The following is a 6,628-nucleotide window of genomic DNA, read 5'->3' as shown; positions in this document are numbered from 1 at the left end:
AAGAAGGGTCCGGGCACTACCGGACTGAGCTGACCAATTAATAGGATTGTGGAAAGGACTCTCGGCTTCGTGTCAGGCTTGTGAGTTTTAAACCCAAAGAATTAACAAAATCATTATGCCGTGTTGTACAGGCATGTTCTGTAATATCAAATATTTTTAATTGAAGTATAATTGGCTTACAATATTATATTAGTTTCATATAGTGATTGGATATTTATATACATTACAATGTGATTACTCCTGCAAAGGTAGTTACCTTCTGTCTCCATACCAAGTTATTACAAAACTATTGGCTATTCTCTACACTGTTCATTATAATCCCTGTGTCTTATTTATTTTTAAACTAAAAATTGGTACCTCTTAATTCCCTTCGCCTATTCTTCCCCACCAACACCCTACCAACCCCCCCACCCCCATCCCCCGCCTCCCTCTGGCTACCACCAGTTCTATGTATCTATGAATCTGTTTGTTTACTCTGTTCATTTGTTTGTTTGTTTTGGATTCCACATATAAGTAAAATCATATGGTATTTGTCTTCTCTGTCTGATTTACTTAGCATAATGCCCTCCAGGACAATGTGTTGTGGCAAATGACAAGATTTCGGTGTTTTTATGACTGAGTAATAAAATTCCATTGTTTATATAGCCCTCATCTTTATCCATTCATACTTTCCACACACACCTATCTTGGTTGTTGGAAATAATGCTGCAATGAACATAGAGGTGCAAATATTTTTTTGATTTGGTTAAATACCCAAAAGTGGAATAGTAGCATCAATTATTATTTTGAAGCAAAACTCATTCATCTATAAATGTTTTAGTTGGAATTTTTCAAATTGATTTTAGAGAGAGAGAGAGAGGAAAGGAGAGAAACATCAATTGGGTTTTTCTCTTACTTATATGTTCATTGGCTGATTTTTGTATGTGCCCTTAGGATCAAACCCACAACCTTGATGTAGGGGACAACATTCTAACAACTGAGTTACCAGCCCAGGGCTTAATTGAGCTTTTATAAAACAGAACCACAATACCATTATTACACTGAAAATAAATAACTTTTAATAGTCAAATATCACCAGTATTCAAATTTCTTGTTTTCTCAAAAAAATTTTTTCTTTTATCTACCCCCTCCCTACATCAGTTTTGATAAACTATATTTCCTGGAGTTGTTCCCATTTAATCTAAAATTTCAAAAATACTGATATAAATTTGTTCATAAAAACTTACCTTTTTTTAGTATCTGCAAGGCTCTGTCGCAATGGCTCCTTGTTCATTTTTGATATTAGTTATTTATTCCTTCTTTTTACTTCTTAGTCTCAGTAAAGGTTTGTCAATTTTATTAGCCTTTTCAAAGAAGAAACTTCTGGCTTCATAGGTACTCTCCTATATTTCTTTTCTATCTCATTAATTTCTGCTCTTATAATTTCCTTGGTTTTAGATTGCTGTTACTTTTTCTAATGCCTTTAAAAAGATGACTGATTTTCATCCTTTGTTTTTCTAAAATGTGCGTATAAGTCTATAAATTTCTTTTAAACTTTGTGCCAAAGTCTTTGAGATGTAATTTTTTGTTTAATCCTCATCTGAGGACATGCTTATTGATTGAAGAGAGAGAGGGAGGGAGAGAGAGAAACATCAGTGTGAGAGAAACATTGATCAGTTGCCTCCCATTTGTGCTCTGACTTGGAATCAAACCCACCTAGGTATGTGCTGTGACCAGGAATCAAACCCTCATCATTTCAGTGTATGGGATGACATTCCAACCAACTGAGCCACCTGGCCAGGGCACGATGTTATTTTTCATTATTCAATTTAAAATATTTTTGGATTTCCAATGTAAGTTATTTGATCAATGGGTTAAAATATTTTAAAGTTTCCAAATACATGGTATTATTTAGTTACCTTGGTGTTACTGATTTTTGGACTCTTAAATAGATTGAGATCAAAGAATATGGCCTGTGTGATAAAAATCCTTTTAAATTGGTTGAAATTTTCCTTATGACTGAAGTATATGGTCAGTATTGTGTATTTAAATAATGTTCTGAAGCATTGGATGTTCTGAGCTGTTGGGTGCAGCGTTCTACATATGTTCATTGGGGTAAATCTGTTCATTATATTGTCTGATTCTTCTATCAATTACTGAGAGAGGCATGCTAAAACTATTTTACTTGTGGTTTAATCAATTTCTTCTTGTTAATTTTTGCTTTAAATATATTGAAATTATGTTAGGTGCGTGCAAATGTATACTTGTTATTTTCTAGTTGATTGAACTAGTAAGCACTTAAATATGTAAGGCAAAGCTTTAAAACATATGAATAAAACACAGGAGAATATCTCTTTGGCCTCTGAATAGAGAAAGATCTTTTAAATGAGACACAAGTATCAATCGTAGGAAATGATATGTGCAGAGCAAATAATCAATAAAGGATCATTATCCAGAACCTGTAAATGACCATATGAATCAGTACAAGACAAACAACCCAATAGAACAATGGGCAAACACGGGAAGAGACATTTCATAGAAGAGGAAAGTTAAATGGCCAATAAACTTTTTTAAAAAAGGTTTTATATATTTATTTTTAGAGCGCAGGGAAGAAAGGAGGGAAAGAGAGAAGAAGAGAAACATCAATGTGCCAAAGGAACATCAATCGGTTGCCTCTCTCATGCCCCCAACAGGGGGCCTGGCCTGCAACCCAGGCATGGGTTCTGACTGGGATCAAATGAGCAAACTTTTGGTTTGCAGTATGACACCCATCCCACTGAGCCACACCAATCAGGGCAAATGGCCAGTAAATTTTTATGAAAAGATGCTCAACCACAGTGATAATTAGGGAAATGCAAAAAACAAAACAAACAAACAAACAAAAAAAGCTATAATGAGATAGTATTATGTGCCCTCCTTACTGTTAAAAATTTAATTGACAAGGACATAGATTAATGGGAACTCCCACTGCTTGTGAGGATGTAAATTGGCATAATCATTTTGACCAACAATTCAGCATTATTTACTTGCAGGATTGCATACTGTATGTCCCAGCATTTATTAGATATATACCTAGAGAAATTCTTGTTCCTATTTACCAATACACATATATAATAATGTTTATGGCAACATTGTTGTTAAAGCAGTAGCAACAACCAAAAAACAAAAATAAAAACACTAGAAACAACCATTATCAACAGTAGCTTGGGTATTTAAATTGTTTTCTTTTTTCTTTTTTTTTTTTTTTTTAGCTCTTATTTATTTTTAGAGAGAGGAGAAGGGAGGGAGAAAGAGAGGGAGAGAAACATCAATGTTTCTCGCACACCCCCAGCTGGGGACCTGGCCCAGGCGTGTGCCCTGACTGGGAATTGAACTGGCAACCCTTTTGTTCGTAGGCCGGCACTCAATCCTCTGAGCCACACCAGCCAGGGTAAATTGTTTTATTTTCATCAATGGAACACAACATAATTTTAAATTTTTTTAAAAACTGAGGACGACATACAACATGATTCATTTAAAGTTCAAAAAACAGGTAGTGAAACTATACTTACATATGTAGTATAGAAAACAACTAAACAGTACATTTGTTGGAAAAGCAGACCTGTGAGTTATTTTCAAAAAGGAAAAAGCCAGATACAAAATGTAGATTAGTGATTATCTCAGGGCTGAGAGAGGTACACAGGGGCCTCCAACAGTTTTGATACTGTTCTGTTTCTAAAGCTAGATGGTCAACTAATGATTGCTTGTTTTTATAGTATAATCTTTACTGTTCATATACATTCCATACACTCTTCTGTATGTATTGTACAATTTAATTTTTTTTAAATAATCAAGAAAGTATGTCAGCTTGGGAGAATTTTATCTAAAGAGGTTAATCAAATATTTGGCCTTTAATAAACCATGTTTACCCACCTGAAAAATTAATTTATCCAGAGCATCTTCTTCCCTGAAAATACGTAATAATTTAGTTTTACTATTTTTTTCCTCCTGTTTCTTAGCTATGTTATACAACTGTTACTCTAAAAGTCCAATTAGTTGAAAAAAAGTACAAGGCATTTTCCTTGTAGGGTTTTCACCTCAGTGAATTCTAACACACTGGCACTTCTCTTATTTTCTACTTTATACAAGGATATTTTTGTTAATGTCAGCCTCATCTTGTATAGCCTGATATAGAAACAATGTATGATAGTCCCAGTCACGCTTCTTAGTGAATACTATACAGAGTCTGTATCTAGCAGGGAGGTCCCATATTGGTGTTTTATGATTCATAGTCATTAGAAAGTTTCCTGCCTTTGATTATAATCTAACTAAAGGGATTGTTTAAATGTTTCAGTATAGAATAGCCAATTACTTGGGAAAATAAGTTTGTAACATCTAAATGTTAAGGCAAGTGCTGGAGAGCAGAGGTAGTATATCAGAGCAAGTATTAATGTGGACACCTATAGATAGTGGAAAATATGTGTAGACTTGTGGTCTGTCCTTTTTCTCCTGATGATCTGAATAAAACCTTAATTTTTTTCTTTTCCTTTTTAGAAAAACAGCTTTATTGTGGTATAATTTACAACCTGTAAAACCTGCCTATTGTAAGTGTGGTATTCACTGATTTCTAGTATCTTTATATAGCTATGCAAACATCACCACAAACATTCATTTTTAAGAAGTATATTCTCCAAATTTAGATTAGAAGTTTTATTCATTTCTACTCATTGTACTATCCAACTTAATCACAACTTTTCCTTATCATTTTCTCCTCCTATTCAGGTGAATATTGACCTCTTTTTCTCTGATCTCTGTAATACTTGTCTGTCCCCAAGAACAGATTTTAGATATCAGTTATCTAGAACTATGCAAAGTAGCAACTAAGCCCTCTTCTATCTCCTAAACTCTTTGTTATACTACTTGAAATTCTTTAGCACAGTTCCTAAAACTCCACCACTAGAAATATTTACTCATTGAATATGGACTGAATATTAGCTAGTAAGTAGTATCGTGTCAATGTTAAATTTTCTGAATTTGATAATGATTATATAGAGAATGTCTTGGTTCTTAGGAGATTCTTGCTGAAGTATTTAGGGCTAAGAATTATAATGCTTGCAACTTAATCTAAGGTGGTTCAGCAAAATAACATCAGTAATAATTATATACATGCAAAAAATCATATGGGGTGGGTGTGAGGGAAACTAAGAAAATGTGGGAAAATGTTAATAATGGGTAAATCTAGGTGGAGAGTACATGGGAGTTTGTATATGAATGTGCGACTATGTTCCTTTAGTTCAGTGGTTCTCTGACCTAGTAGCACATTAGAATCACATGAGAGCTTTTAGAAACTACAAATGCCTGGTCCTACCTGCTGGAAATTTTGCTTTAATTGGTCTTGGGTGAGATCCAAGCATCTTGAATTTGTTTAAATCTTTCTGGAGAAATCTTTTTTTTTTTTTTTTGCTTCTTTTGCATCCTTTAAAATATCTTGCAAGGTTTCAGGCATAAAACAAGTCCTCATTACATTTTGACTGAAGTGAATTTTTTTTTAAGTAATTTCTTACATGCAACCCTAATCACGTCATGGCTGTTTACCCAAATCAGCAGCTATAAATGTATGTATATTATATATGCCAATAATACATGACTATTACCTATAATATATATATGTATCCTTCCCATTATGACAGATGGAGGCTTTCACTCTGTCAGAGCTGTGCTGATTGTAATTTTAGGTGGGCAGTGCTGCAGGTCCTAAATATGCCTTACTTTCCCCCCAAAAACCTGTCAATTATACAGAATGAAGCCTAGTTATATGGGACTTCCAAGGAAAGGAAGTAGGGATGGTTCATCAGGGTACTGCTAAAATCAATGGTGCTGAATACTTTAGACTAGAAAGAAGGAACAAGCTGAGAATGCATATATTGGAGAAGACAAGATGAGAAATACTGAAAATTACTTCTGGTCAAGATGGTGGCGTAGACAGCCATGGCTTGCCTCTTTGCACAACAGCATCAAAATTACAACTAAAATATAGAACAGCCCTCACTCAGAAGCATCAGAAATTGAGTTGAATGAAAGTCTGACAACTACAGAATTTAAAAAAACACATTCATCCAGACTGGTAGGAGGGGTACGACACCCACATGTGGTGGATAAAAATTTGGGAGGGATATCTCAGGAGCAAGGGGTCCCAGCGCCACACCAGAATCCCCAGTCCAGAGTTCCAATGGCAGGAAGATAAGTCCCCACAACTTCTGACTACAAAAAAACAGCAGGGATTGAGTTGGTGGAAGACACTGCTGGACCCCTAAGCAGTTCCTCTTAAAGAACCCACACATGGACTCACCTACTCAGACTCACTCTCTCTGAGTTCCAGCACTGGGGTAGCAGCTTGAAAGACACCAGTGGCATACTGGGAAAAACTGAAGTGTCTGGCATGAAGGCAAGCAAAGGCCACTGCTTCTTTTCTATACCCTCCCCACACAGAGCCACAGAGCTGGCAAGCTGGTGCCATATCTGAGACTCCATCAACCTGGCTAACACTGTTTGACCCTCTTGGAGATCCCCAGAGACTCCATCCCACCCAATTTATGGGCTTACCCAAGCTGCTTTTCCATATGAATGGCTGGTATTGGTTCATGGTGCACAACTTCCTAAATCCTATCAA

The sequence above is a fragment of the Furipterus horrens genome, unplaced genomic scaffold (genome assembly GCF_987537825.1).
Source record: "Furipterus horrens unplaced genomic scaffold, mFurHor1.1.pri manual_scaffold_3, whole genome shotgun sequence".
NCBI lineage: Eukaryota > Metazoa > Chordata > Mammalia > Chiroptera > Furipteridae > Furipterus > Furipterus horrens.
The sequence above is the reverse complement of the archived record's forward strand: the minus strand, read 5'-3'. Positions refer to the sequence as shown.